The sequence below is a fragment of the Anser brachyrhynchus genome (genome assembly GCF_964034855.1).
Source record: "Anser brachyrhynchus genome assembly, chromosome: 19".
Classification (NCBI taxonomy): Eukaryota; Metazoa; Chordata; class Aves; order Anseriformes; family Anatidae; genus Anser; species Anser brachyrhynchus.
Genome location: NC_137712.1, coordinates 7,829,936 through 7,844,593, shown reverse-complemented (window position 1 = coordinate 7,844,593; position 14,658 = coordinate 7,829,936). Strand labels below are relative to the sequence as shown.

Here is a 14,658-nt window from a genome sequence, read left to right as displayed (position 1 = left end):
TCGCTTACAACAGTGTCTTTTCAACTCGTTAAGAAAAAGTTGATGTGATCGATTTTCAGGAACTATGTGGAAAGATGTATACTAACATGTTTTACAAAAATTTTCTGCATAAACACAACCTCTTAGGCTACTCTGGTTGGTGGTCAGAGCAGGAGAAGACAAATCAAAACATTTAGGAGTCTGTTTCAAGAAACACAGCCAAGTTCTCCAAGAACAAGCCCTGGTGTACCATATCCAGGTGTCTAGGACCAAGATCCTGGTGTGTAGTGAGAAACACAGCTGCCAGACTGTTTAGATGTAGCTTTTATGCCACAGTTTCCCAAGCAGCATGTTAAAGAGCGTGTATAAAAACTGCACCTTGTTTATTTTATTTGGAAGCTTCCCAAAGCAAAGACTGCTACTTACTCTGTGTGCACACCTCTCCCTGAGCAGTCCTGAATTCAGCTGCTATCTTTCTCTGCTAGTGGTAATATTGCTAACAATTAACGTTGCCTACATGATTATCTACCTCCTGCTATCCAGACGTGCCCAGGTACCAACAGGGTACAGCTTTCCACACCAAGCACTGCACCTTTGCTGCATTTCTTCAGTACTAGGTTGCCCATTAAGATCAATCTAGGTGATTCCGCAGGTTATTTCCCATCTTTTGCCCTCTTGGTATCCAGTTTGCCCATGGCAGCTTCTGAGCCAGCCCAGACCTCGTCCCTAGACCGCTGTCATCCCCAGCATCGCAGTGCTATTACAGTAGATTCACACCTTCGGTTCAGTCTTTAGAACCGACACTGCTTTTCAGTTGCTGGCAATGAATTTTGCACATAGACACTCAAGGCAACTTAAAGGGTTGTGGTTGTCAAGTGTTTCTTTATGTAGTGTTCAATTCTTGTTTTCAAGCTTTTCTTTTGCTCGTGACACCTTCTCCAGAAATAAACATTTCTTTCCCTGCTAGTTTTAGATCACTTCCCTCGGAGCCTTGCAGCATTTAACTCTTCCCACCTTTCTTAAGGAAAATCACCCAATTCACCTCTGGAGGGAGCGATCTATTGCATAGGAATGCAGGACTGGCTTGGACACCTGGCATCTATTTTTGGCTCTGTTGCTTGATGGCCATATAATCCCAGGGGATCACTTCACTCTTCTTTGCTTTCATCTATGCAATACAAGCGGCAATACATCAATCTAATGCTCTCATCTTGTCAGGATTACTGTTGTTTCTACAACTGTCACCTAGAAGCCAGAACTGAGCAAACTGCAGTTACCCACCCAGCTTTTTGTCTATGTACAGAGCGCAGGCACAGTGGCAGCACACGTTAATATATTTGTGGTAGCTTTACCTAGCTAGCGTGGGAAATGACAGTGCTGAAAGCATCATGGTTTGCACTTATGTATCCTTTCCAGCAGTTACCCACACCAGCAAGACTAAGTCAACACAGGAATCCTAACACACTCTGCCAAAACCTCATTTGAGAGGAGATGCAGGGCTTGCCTCACAGACTTCCATCTCACAACAGGTGAAATCAAAAGGAGATATTAGTCACCCTATAGTTCCCCCTGCTGTTTATGAGAAAGAACATGTTTTGCACAAAACCTGAAGCAGAATTAGGAACAAACTCAGATATTCTAAGCCTCCGTTAAATGTCACTAATCTCCAAATCATCCATCCTTACACACGTGGTGACAAAAGCCACCATATAGGGGCAAAGTAATTATTTTTATTCTCTTTCTCTCCTTGCTGCTTCACCAATAGTCGATCAATATTGTCATTAAAGCTCTGAAAATAGGTTCTGTTGGTTAATCTGCACCTTGAGTACAACATGGAGAGAGAGGAAAACAAAAATCCCTCAATCATGTAGTCCTTCCACAGCCATCATCAGCCCCTTTGTTCAGAAAAAGGGGTGCATCCATGGATGTCTCTTTCACAAACGACACGGCGCACAAGCCTGGGTTTTCAATAGGCCTTTGGAGCCTAGGAGATATTTCTCACTAGTGACAATTTGTAGGTAGGTCAGATTTAGAGGATGAACTGACTGAGGTATCCTTTAAATAGCTGGCTTATTGTATACTTAGTGTATTCCTTTAACAGGCTTATGCTATCATTAAGTCTTCCATGGAGGAAGGGAGCTCTTGTACCAGTGTAACACTGACCTAATTAGCTTTGCTGAGGATTTATTTAACAGGTTTATTCTAACAAGTTTATTCTTTAAATGTCTGATAACTGATTTGTTATAACTCTTTTTAATGAGTCTGTCTTCCTCTGTTGGGTTTAATTCTTTTGGCTGCTGCTCAGTAAGGTTTTGCATCTACATAGAAGGCTGATTGTACTGTGTTTAGGCTTTGATAAGCTTTATTCTTATAGTGGATATTCATTTCAGTGTACTGAAGTAGGGGGCTGTACCTATATTCATGTGAATAGGGATGTGTGGAAGAGGGAACTTTTTTGTATTACATTTCAGTACAGTGCCTTTCATCCCAGTGAGGGCCAAGCAGTCTTACAAACTACCACATTCAAACCCCGCTTGCCAAAATTTAAGAATCCTATTGATTGCAGGTAGATTTCTGATCAGACCCACGGACAAAACTCACCAACAAATTGGTAAGAGGTGGATGGAGCACTATGGCCAAGCTAACCCCAAGCACAGTGTATCCTGCTGATGTATCCACAGCACCCTGACATTCCCTTCAGTGACAAGGCGAGATGCTCACAAGACCTTTACAAGATCAATGCAAGGTTATCCTGCCCCTGATGCTGAAGGTGAAGTAGATTCAATTCCTCCAACAGGGTAAAATTTTTTATTGCTGCCTCTTTTCCTGAGGTAGGGCAACGTGTACAACAGAACGTGCACAGATGTACACCTAGCTGCTTTGTATAGTTCCAAATACATTTATTTTGAAGGTATTTCAATAACATGAATTTAAGCTTCACTCTAAAAGACACTGTTTTTATATTTCTTCTGCATGTAGGGAAATTCAAACAAGTATGTCAGAGCATTAATCAGAGATGCCCTGCAGGTCAGTGGAATAGAACTGAGCTCTCCCATCCCAGCTCTGTAATCCTAGGCTGTGTTCTACACACAGAAAGAACATCAGCATGCTGATGTTGAAACGAAAAGAAGAATAAAAGCCCCCTATGCTTAGCCCAAAATGTATTATAGTTCTTCAGACTAATAAAAATGATAGTTAATAATACATAATTTGATTAATATTTGAGTGTTATTTATATGTGATACATTAGTATTACTATGAAAAGCGGTTAATGGGTTTTGACCCACATTGTTATGCTAGGTACTACTTGATTCAGATCTCAGTAGACAAATTCCTCTTCTGATGAGCTTATTCACAATAACATTCAGCCAGGAAGTGCCTCAGCTACAGAGAGCACCGTGAAATTGATGTTTGGTGGCAGAATTGTGTGTCATCTTTAGAATGTAAGTTTATACAGCAAAGAAAGAAGGTTCAGGGACAAGCCAACACTTTTGCCTTCCAGAGGCTGTGAATCTGCTGTAAGAATGAAGTAATGTCTCTGCATAAAGGGAGGAGGGGGTGTAGGTATGTCTATGTGCACACAGGGAGACAGAAAGCCTCAATCTTCTGGATTTATTTAATAACGCATTTAGGATAAGGTGGAAATACTCTTATCATTTATATAGATGAGAATCTGACAGACTGAGGGGTCTTATCCCTAAAGTAACAGAAAAGATACACCCAGTCAGCAAATTTAACAATTTCTTCCAAAATAACAGGTCTGTTTCCTAACCCTTGGACCAACCTTCTTCGGATGGAAGCTTTCATTCCATAGTACCTTAAAATCCACGAGGGTAAAGGAAGACTAGAGGAAGACTATCTGGGGATAACTGGTTGGTCTCATTTTCACCACCTCAGCTCTGCCAGTGTTTCTTTTGAGGGTCTGCTGGCAAAAGTTTGTAATTTAAATGAAAAGCAAAAAAAAAAAAAAAGAAAAATTGAAGATTGATTTCCACAGAAATATCACTAAAGAGATCTCAGTATGGAGGGACACATCTACACCACATGTTGATACATCTGCTTCCTGCTACTAACAGAAACCTCTCCCAACCCTTAGAATCCAAATGGGGAAACATCTCTAATAACAGAAGGCTCTGAGAGCAATCCATCAAACACATTATTTCTCCAAACAGGCCGTATTCACAGGGGTCGAAATGTTCCTTCTCTGCACTTGTTACAAACACACAAATTGACCAGTACCTACAGAACAGAGCTGGATATATGTATTTTTTTTTTTTTTTTATTCAAAAATGTCAAGCTTTTGGACACTAAACTTTTCAGAGAAAAGTTTTTTTGCTTCAGCAAAACTTCTCAGTCACTGGTTAGTATTTCCAGTAAAAACAGAAAGAAACTTTCAGTCTGGCAATGTGGGATGTGCAGATAGGTCCAGGAGGTCAGATGCTGGGACTCTGACTTGGTTTTCACCTAGTTCTTACGTGACCTCTCCAAGAAAGGAAAGGGCATTGTGGATCAGGGTGATGGTTTTCCTTCCCATCTGCTGGGCTCAACCTCCTGTTCTGTGTTGTGGTAACCAAGTGAGGCACAGAGAGGGAAGCAGAAATAGTAGTCCTTGTGCTCTCTGACACAGAGTGCAATGCAGATAGTGGGACTTTGTGTGACTTCTGTCTATCTTCTCTTTGTAAACCCCAGGCAGGTGCTGAGGAAAGCACTGCATTTTGCTTCTGGAATACATCTGTATATACATATCTATAGCAACTTCCTTTGCTGACAGCATATTGCAGAAGTAATTTGGGACAGAACAACCCCATCATCACCAGCTCGCTCAGTGCTCACCAGTTCTGTGACAAAATCCATTCAGTTTTAGCCAAAGACTGACCTTAGCAACAATACAGGGTGTGCAGAGGGTGTTGGCTGGGGATCTGTTTTAGCATTTCCTATGGGATAAAAGGAAAAACTCATCCCCTCAGTTCTCCAGCTTGAGGTGCTGCCTGTAAGCATAAACCTCTTCCATAGAAGAAAGCCCCTTCTGCCAGTGCAACTCCCTGAATGTCTCCATGGATTCCCATCCCTCCACCTGCAGTGGTGTGACCACAGCATAGTACCTTTGAGCAGTAAATGATGACTGTCCGAGCTGACCTCCATGGGCTTAGATCTTCCCTATCCACAGCAGCAAGGTCAGCTTCTACCAATCAGCTTCTGTTCTGTTTGCAGAGATAATAAAAGAAGATATACCTTGGCTTCCCACCAGTTTAACACAGTTGTTTAATACAGTAATTCTGTGAGAATGTACATGTTGTGAATGACTTACTGTTATTACATGCATTTAGGGCAGCCTGAAGACTCAAAAACAGAGATAAAAGTGCTATTATCTGAAGGACCCCTTTGCCCACAACAGTGTTTATGAAAATCATTTTGTTCTCTTGCAATTTGATTTTCCATTTTATTAAACTGTAAAGCATGTTAAAAGGAGAGTGGAAATACATTTGCTTGCCAGAACCGCCTCAATCAGATCAGGAGAGGGCATGGGATAACCCCTCCAATTTCTCTTCTACCTTGTGAGAACAACCACGGTCCTGGAAATAAAGCAGTAGGACTCAACTGATACAGATATTTTCTGCCAACTGGTGGTAGGGTACCAGAGAGGTTTAGAAGCTCAGCTGTGAAGATAGAAAACAGCAGTGGCAGATGTTTGATCACAGATACAAATTTCAATTATCACAGTTGTACCACTTGAATAGTCCCCAGCGTGCCTCTGAGCAGTCACCTTCCCTTTTGCAAAGCAGGGGATGAGAAACTTTTTTCCTCCAGTTGTTTCAGAGAAATTTTATTATGGCCCAAGTTATCATTATGACTCGTGCTTTTACTGGAGCTCCAGAATGTCAAGGTTTTATTATACATTTGCTTCTACTAGATGAGAATTGCTTCCTTCATTTCACAAGAAATAGCCCATTCATATTTCGTTACACCAGCAGAAAAAATAAATACAAGTCTTACTTAGTCAGCAAAAGAGGGCACACTCCACCTCTCCAAATTCTTCTGTTATTTTTGATTTAAAGTCGTGTATTCTTCAGTCAATATTGTTACCTTGGAGAACAGACTCTACATTTTGGAATACTCTAGATTCCAAAAATTATTCTGTCTACCCAAACATGAATGTCCTCAGACCAGGTATGTCTCTACTCATGTGTCTGAACATCCCCTGGTACAACATAGATCTTTGCAAGAACTCTGAATTGTTCCCATACTGCAGCTGATGGTAATTTTTCCCCAATTTTTCATTGGAGAAATTTCACCAGTTACTATCTGAAACAAGAATGTTGCTAAGGCTCCTTAATGGCTGTTATTTCTGCCTCCTGGAGCTTTGCCAGAGCAGGCAAAACCCATCAATATCACCCCACCTGGGGTGCTGATCTTGTCAACCTTACCAGTATTGGAAGGCTAATCTGTGCAGGAATGCATACAGAAGTGTAGAAGCTACATTTTTGCCTTTACTCTTGTAATTAATGGTTAAAGCTAGATTTCAAATTCTAGGTAATTTCTCTAACCATGGCACTTTCAGTGACAGAACAAAGGAGTTGAAAGGGCAACATTTTTTCTATACTATTTCTACTGTAAGTAAACAGTGTAGATAACTAGAAAATACTAGAAACAGAATGATGATATAGCAGATCTGTTTAGCCCTCAGACTGGAAAGCTCCAGGAAAAAAATCCATGCATTGATACCAGTTCCACGTTACTCAATACTGATAAGCTGAAGCATTTTAGAGAAAAATGTTGTGATTTTTTTTTTTAAATCTGTAAGACACTTCCTGTAAAATACAAAACAGGAAATGGAAAAAGATATTTTATTTGGCTTCTATTTTCTGACCCTTCAGAATGGTCAGAAAACACATTTTTCTAGCTTTTATTTTCTGTTGTGAAGATTGGAAACTTGATTTTTAAATCAATTTGCTAAAAGATGAACTATCCAAATAATAATATGACACCAGGATCTGTATCTTTCAGAGAAGAACTGCAATTATGATATTCACAATAATCCAATTAAAATCATACCAGTGAATGTTACAGATAAAGTCCTTTTTATTTATTTTCATCTTTTGTCAGGATGCCTTTTGATAAATCTTGTACCTTGCATCCTGTTGCAAGTAATACAAACTCTTAGGTTTTCCCATGTGGATGTTCTCTTCCTTTCTGACACTGTTCTCAGGCTCCAGCAAATACTGCTGAGCTCGGTCCCAGGGGTTGCTTTACTTCAGAGGTGGCGACTTCTTTTCCTGAAAAGTTTGTTGAAGTTCCTCTAGGAATTACTGTCATGAGATAAGTATTACGTTGCTTTCTTGGTAATATGGAATTGCCAACATCCAAAGATTTTTAATAGCTTGAAAGTGTTGCCAAATACAGCTTTTTTTTTTGATATGCGAACCTTTCACTCAGGGCCAAATCCAAGTAAATATCTTCATAATATTAATATTTCCATAACTCTATATTATTTTAGTAGCAGGTAAGCGAATCTGTGCTCCTTACCTCAGAGTTAAAACATCACAAAAGGACAGGATGACCTGACAGCTAAAAGAGAAGGCTGACAGCAAAGGCTGTGCTCCCACCAAGCTGCAAAGGGGGAAGTGACATTAGTCCCTGTCCCAGGAATTTGCGCCATTCCTGGTGAGACACCCCCCCCCGCTGAGCCAGGTGTGGAAGGACAATCTAGTCCAAGTGGCTTTTCCACCCACACCATTTTCTAAGCATTGATCAGCTTCTGCAATCACAGATCAATTGATAATTTCATAAAACTAAGTGAATGATTGTCAACACTAATCAGCCTGGTGTGGTGCATATGCATTGACCTTCAGTCCCAGGAGCATGTGCCAAAGACAAAAAGCCTCTTTGCAATGCCTCTCCTTCCCACAATCCCTGGGCTATTGCTGTTTATGGACAAAGCTTTTGTTTAATTGGTTACAGCAAACAGGGAAATAAATAATACCAATACTCAGTCTGTCTCTATTGAATCCCAGCTGGCTACCGTGAGAAGGATTTGCTCTGCAAGCAGCCCTCAGGAAAAGTTTCTAAGTCTGCTCTGAGGGAAAAAGCACATGGACTTTTAGCTCCACTACAGACAACTACATTTTTCCTGTGCTTTAGTAATGACAGTGAAATAAGAATCATGGAGAAGATTCCCCATGCCTTTTCAATCCATATTGCAGAGCTGATTCTCTTTTTCTCTCCAGTTCCTCAGCCTGCACCATCAGGACATGACACAGTGAGGATGTTCCCTGCTTTGTCCTTCCTCTTTTCCCATCCCATCCTCCTGGACCAACACCCATCCTTGAAGGAACATCAGTATTGTCCAAGATTACAGAAATGAGAAGCGAGGAAGAAGTAAATTACCAGTGGGCACACAGGAAAAAACGACTGAAGTCCTTCAAGAGCATCTATGTATTTTTGGTTTCCATTTGCTCATCATTTCACATTAAGTAAACGTAGTGATTCCTTTTTACTTGCATCTCCATGTGTGCATCTTCATTTTGCTTTTCCTGCAAGCAATTTTTTATTCCTAGAGCCTGAAGAATTTACAAGCCATACAAACTCCTTCCTGCTGCCAGAATATTCCATGAACAGATTTTAATCTTCTGAAGCATCTTTGCTGAGCAGAAAAATTAGTACTCAGAACCCAGGCTCCTCCTCCTCTTCTCACAGCCACTCAGAAATGTTCACAAGCTGATAGTTAATATGCAGCTATTGGTCAGTTAAATCCCAAAGCCCTAGTGAACCTATTTTCATATTAGAAGGTGGCTTCCAAACACTTCTAACAAGAGGCTCACGCAGTTCCTGCAAGTCCTTGCACAACACTGCAGTAGCAAAGCACAACTGTTCAGGTTCACGTAGACTGGAAGCGAGTTCAAAGACTTAGAAATCCCAGCTAGGGTTCCCAGAAACCTTGCTTGTGTTGCACAACAGTTTCACAGTCACCTCTACATTGCTCTCCAATTGGGAAGAAAATAAAAGCCCTTTTGACTTTGGCATAAACATAGCATGAAGTGTGAAATTAACCCATGTTGTACATCATTTGGAGTGACCAGTCATGTGCAGTTTCTAGTCTAAGTAATTAGCAAAATAATTAATAACCTGCTAAATAATTATCACACAATTAGGTATGGACAAAAATTAGCGCCCATGTATGTGTGCTCCTTGAGTTTGAGTTCTAGTGAAAAAGATCAGAATGCAAACTATGTTTTAAGCCCGTAACCTGGCTGGCATGGCTTTGGGATAGCTTTTCTGATGAAGTAATCTGGATCTCGATGCTAGTTAGATAAAAAGACTTCTCTCTGGATTAATAACAGGGCTATCTCCTCTAACTTTTTATAACATCTGTTCCCAAGACCTTCACAGGAGGTAGGATTTGAGATAGGATTTATTGTTCTTCAAATCCACCTCCCGAACCCTAGCGTGGGTGGCCAGGACCATAAGCACAGAGCACATGCCCCATTGCATTTGTGATTCTAGGGAGAGAAAATGCGTATGCAGCCCTGGATTCCCATCACTGAGTTGTCTTTCTCTGGATTTATCATTAATCTCTTTCAAGTAACACTTTTAACCTTAAGTTTGCTATGGGAGAGGACAGAGGAAGAGTTGTTGTCACGGCACAGCCTGGAACTTTGTATGACAGGCAGAAACATACTCCATGAAGAATTTTTTTTTTCCCCAAGGACTTCTTTCCTCTTCTCAGAGTGGCACAAGAAAATGCTCATTTACCAAAACACAAAGAAAGCTGTTCATGATGAAGACCAGCAGTACTAGCTCTGCAAGGCAAACCCATGAGAATCCAAAGACCCTCCTCGAGACGTCAGCAGATGACCACCTGGCAGAAGGACATTTTTAGTATTATGTCTCACCTCCAAAACCACAGACAACTCGATGCCTTACACAACTCTATCCTTCCAATGAACCATTCATCACTGGAAGCAGGACAGCAGGCTGGCTAAGTGGCATGATAAGCAAATCCTGTCTCCGGAGAGGTGTGCACTCTGTGCAGTTCCCATCACACACGCAGGTCTCCATCTGCACTCCTGCTGAGCCAGCCCTCCCCGGGTGGGTGCAGGGAAGGAAGCTTTGGCTGCATTTTCCCCCCCGGAGGCTGATGTGATATATTAGGTGGAGGTGACATTTGGGTCAAGTGAGCACCTGTTCTCCTGAGGCCTCGGGGAGCCTTACTAACATGGGAAGAATTTATTTTAACAGCTAGGAACTGGGGAAGATTATCACCGTACGTTCTCTCCCTGGGAGCTGTAAACTGCTGGAATTCGCTTTTCCTCTTCGGGATGCTGCACAGAGGAGAGGAAGGGTCTCTCTACAAGGGCAAGAGGAAGGGCTTTGTACTATAAAGCCAGGCTTTTAGCGGGGATTAAGAATAATTGATGGATATCCTTCGCCTGCTAAGGATGACAACCAAACCTCACCAGCATGGAAGCAAGATTACAAGGTTGAATTCATTTTATTTAATCCAGAGGATTTGCTATTAAGCCAATGGATAACTTCCATACAAAGATCACTTGGAAAGCAACACCTAATGCCCCATGCATGTAAGAGTACAGGATGTGATAATACCATTAATATGCTTTAACTTTTGGTTAGCCCTGAAGCAGTCAGGTGGTTGGACTAGATGATCCCTGAAGGTCCCTTCCAACCGAAGGATTCTACATATAGATTGAACATCCCACCTACTTTTGCAGCAGATAAAGGTACTGAGAAGTAGATTGTTACTTTTGGCAGATAGTTGAAAAAGGTGTGTTCCCTGGGCCTGCTAAGTCAGGGTCCCTACACCATTGTCTATCTCATCAGTTAGGAAAAATATCCCACATTAAGTGGAAAGGTCTAGGAAAGTGTCTTACAGATCACCTGTCTGGCTTCCAGGGAAATCTGTAGCTTGTACCTGTAGGCAGCTGATGGCATTTCATAGGTTCAGTTGCTGGCCTTGCCCAGCTTCCAGTGACCAAACATGCAGTGCACAGACCCAGCCTGGGGTGAGCACACTTACAAGGGCCAGGTCTAGCCCCAGGAAGTCCTGGAGTCTAGAGAAGAAACAAGAATTTTGGGCAGGAAGATAAAAGTACTTGGTCACACCAAAACACTTTGCAGAAATTCTGATCTGCTCTGGAGGAAAAGGGAATAGGAGAAAAAGCATCAGAAGTGTGTGTGTGGGTGGAAATGAACTTTTTCCACTTCTCTAAAATGTTGATTTTTAACTGTTTTGAAATAACTTTTGATGTTTCCTTTTATGTCATTGTCTTACTCAGACTAGTTTCAACAGTCAAAAAAGTTACTCTCTCTGGCCCCAGATGAACATCATTTTGTTGTTCTGCTTTTTTTAAAAAAAACTTTTGCATTTTACAACAACAAAAAGGTTATTCACCAGCCCTGCTGGAATCACTGCTCTTCTCTCATTCTTCATGCTGGTGCTATTGGCATCAATTCAGCAGATGAACAGAGGATTTCAGTCTTCTGAAGCTGCCAATCCTGCACCTTTCAGAAATGCCAAGTGCACTTTCTATGATAGCAACAAATTACTGTGCTAGAGCCAACAGAGCCTGCAAGCCCGTGGACAGAGCCAGAAGCAGAACCCAGGGTGAGAAGCCCGAGTGGCTCCATGGAAATCACTCATGTACATCTTGTTTTCTGCAGGGGTCAGCTGAATGCATTCCAGTCTCTCCTGATCCCTAGATGCAAGCAAAAGCCACAAAACCAGATCTTCTCCCTCAAGCCAAGAATTCATGATTTGGCCCAAGGACTTGCTAATCAGGAGATTGGTTCATCCAGCTGTTAGAGAAAGCTTGCAGCTGCACATCACTCCTCTGTGTGCTGAGACAAAGGCAGGGAGAGTGGGAGCAACATTTCTCAATGTGACTTCTGCCAAATGATCCCCTGCCTTTCCTGCCAAGTGTGCCCAGCTCAAAGGAATAACCCTTACACCACCTGCGGCTGCTGTTTCTTCAGCAGAGTGCCACTTTCTTGAAAATGGCTGGCTTCCACAGTGGAAAATAAAAGTCACTCCCAGTGGCAGACTCCTCCAGGGATAGGCACTGTACACAGGCAAGAAGACTGGATCGCTGGGATTCCCTCACCAGCCAGAGGCTCTCTCATACGGTCCTGATGAATCACAAAAAAGCCCAGCACACCATAAAGCATCTCCTCAAGACCCTATAAACTCCTCCACTCCTGTGCAACCATCCCACTGATGCCAAGAAGGGATAGCTGTGGTAATTAAAAGGTAGCAAAGCTCCTCGTCTGCATGAATAGGGGACAAGTCAATACAGTTCAATCTGCTGCTGAATTGACTGCAATCAATTTCTCTTTCTGCCCATCCAAGGCTGCAGCTGTAAAGCACTCGCAATCTGATCAATGATGACCTTGAGAGCAATGAAGAGAGACAAAGCCGCACTGCAAACTGAGGGAGGGATGAGAGGAGCCTTGGGAGCACGCAGAAGCGAGAGGGAAGGCAAAGCTTGGTCCTCTTCTAGAGCAAAGCAGAGACACAACGTGGTTACATGGTGTCAGCCAAGGAAGCATGCTGCACATGGGCACACATCCTGCTTCAGCAGCCCTCCAGAAAGAGCAGCAGTGTGATCATCCCACTGATGGGGCTGCCTCATGAGAAAGGGGTTGACCAAGAGGTGGGATTGTTCTTGCCCCAGAGACCTTAGAAATAATACTGAAACATTACTACAGTCTCCCATCTCCATCCTACACGAAGGAAACATTCAGAAGCATGCAGAGCCAGGCATTCAAGGCACCTGGCATCTGTGCCCGGCTTTAGGATGAGCCTGCCCATCTCAGGCAGCTCCTGCAGAGCTGTCCAAAGAAGTAAAACACGATTGTGTCTTAGCACTTTCTCTCACGCTCCTGACCAGCTCCAACCCAACCCAATCACTGTAATGAATTAATAATTAATCAATCACTACCTGATTTCATTTTCAGCTTGCAAGATGAGAAAGAAATGAGATCTTAAAATAATACTCTGCAATGGGTTGTGTCTGTCTCTAGCAAATGCAATTTAACTGACTTAATGAAATGCTAATTGGTAGAAAATATATATAAAAAAACATCCTGAATACTACTCTAATTAAATTTCCTTTTTCCAGATCTGCAAGGCAAAATGCTCAGTGCAGAAAGAACAGTAAACAGACGCAAAAGCTGTCCTTTTCAAGAGGGGGGTAAAATTACAAAGACCTGCACAAGGGTTCTTTGGGAATAACACTATTGTTGTTCCTAATTGTGTGCACGCTGTATGTGCATGTGGCATAGCTAAATAAAAACGATGTTTATAAAGAACTGCTTGCTCCTTTGCTGATGGACTGGAGGCGCTGATCCGACAATTAAAGCATCGTCTCGGTAATAGCCATAAATAAACAGGCAGCATTAGAACAGCCTTGCAATAAAGATTATATTAAAAGCAGAACAAAATAAGAGGCAGCACTGAATGGGAAAGGGTGAAGTGTAAGTCACGTTGATCTGCTCTTTCTTGCAGATAAGAAAACAATGAGATGTCCTTCCCGTGGACCCCCAGCACTCAGCAGAGCTGTTACAAAGAAAGTGAAGGACAGGTCTCTAACAAGGGGTGATGGGTTTGTGAATAGCTTTTAGTCAGAAAAGGGAAGGGAGGGAGGATTAAAGTGGACACAACAGGAGCTGATTAGAAGTTTTCCATGGAAACTTACACAGGGAAATATTGATTTGTCAAAAGCTCAGGTTCTTGCAGGCCAGGGTCAATTCTGACCCATCTTGTGCAATTCATAGAAGTTCTGAATTATCAGAAAGCCATGTTCTCAATTTCAAACTGAAATAGCTTTTCATATAGAAACTATAGATCACTACCCTAAAATGAAAAAAAAAAGTTTTAAGGAGAAAAAAAAGATTCAGCTACAAACACAAAATGCCAGGTGACCTAATATAGATATTGCCCCCTCCCTGCAAATTACTGACCTGGGAATGCTTCAAAGTCCTTTTCCCTTTTGGAGAAAAGAAGTGGTGATGATCTGAAAACTCCCCTGAGCTAGGCAAGCAGTGCTCTCTCCAGCACTGAGCACACTTCAGCACAAACTCATCCTCTGCAACTCTATTTGCAAGACTTTGTCTACTCCTCTTGCATAGATAGCATCAGTTTTCTCAAGCAAACACCAGCACTGCCAGTAGCTTAAGTCTAGTGGCCCATGGGGATGTAGGTTCCCCCTTGCCTCAGGCTCTATCTGTAGCACTACCTTTAAACCCAGACTACCAATATAGCACCTTCCTAGAGGCTTTAAATGCCTTTGTAAATAGCCTTTCCAACTGAGTATCATTACCTTAATTAAAACCCCACCTCATCCTTCTGACTGGAAAGGTTCACGTAATCGTTTTGTTTATCTTAATGATCTCATTAGCAGCAAGATTAGAAAGTCCTTCAGCACCTCTACCAGCATGCTGAGCCCTGAATGCTCATCATGTGGGGTGTCACACAGGTGCCTCCATTCTGGTGGTGTGGATACGCGGACTAAAGTCTTGTGGGGAGGGATGACAGAGGTCTTTTCAACTGCTGTTCTATGTAAGCTGTGCTAATTTCTGGCTACTTCTTTCTTCAAGGGATAGGAACTTCTCAAACCTCCAAAGACTGGGCTTAGATGTGTGCTGATGTCACACAAAGTGTAGGGA

At 42.2% G+C, this 14,658-nt stretch overlaps 1 long non-coding RNA gene across 1 annotated transcript; it reads right to left on the bottom strand.

Moving 5' to 3' along the window:
* Positions 1-3,129: 3,129 nt before the first annotated feature.
* Positions 3,130-14,318, bottom strand: LOC308180207. Its single transcript, XR_013940833.1, has 3 exons — positions 13,954-14,318; positions 5,082-5,180; positions 3,130-4,913 (listed from the first exon to the last, which is right to left on the bottom strand). It is a non-coding gene; the product is annotated as an uncharacterized lncRNA (long non-coding RNA).
* Positions 14,319-14,658: the final 340 nt, after the last annotated feature.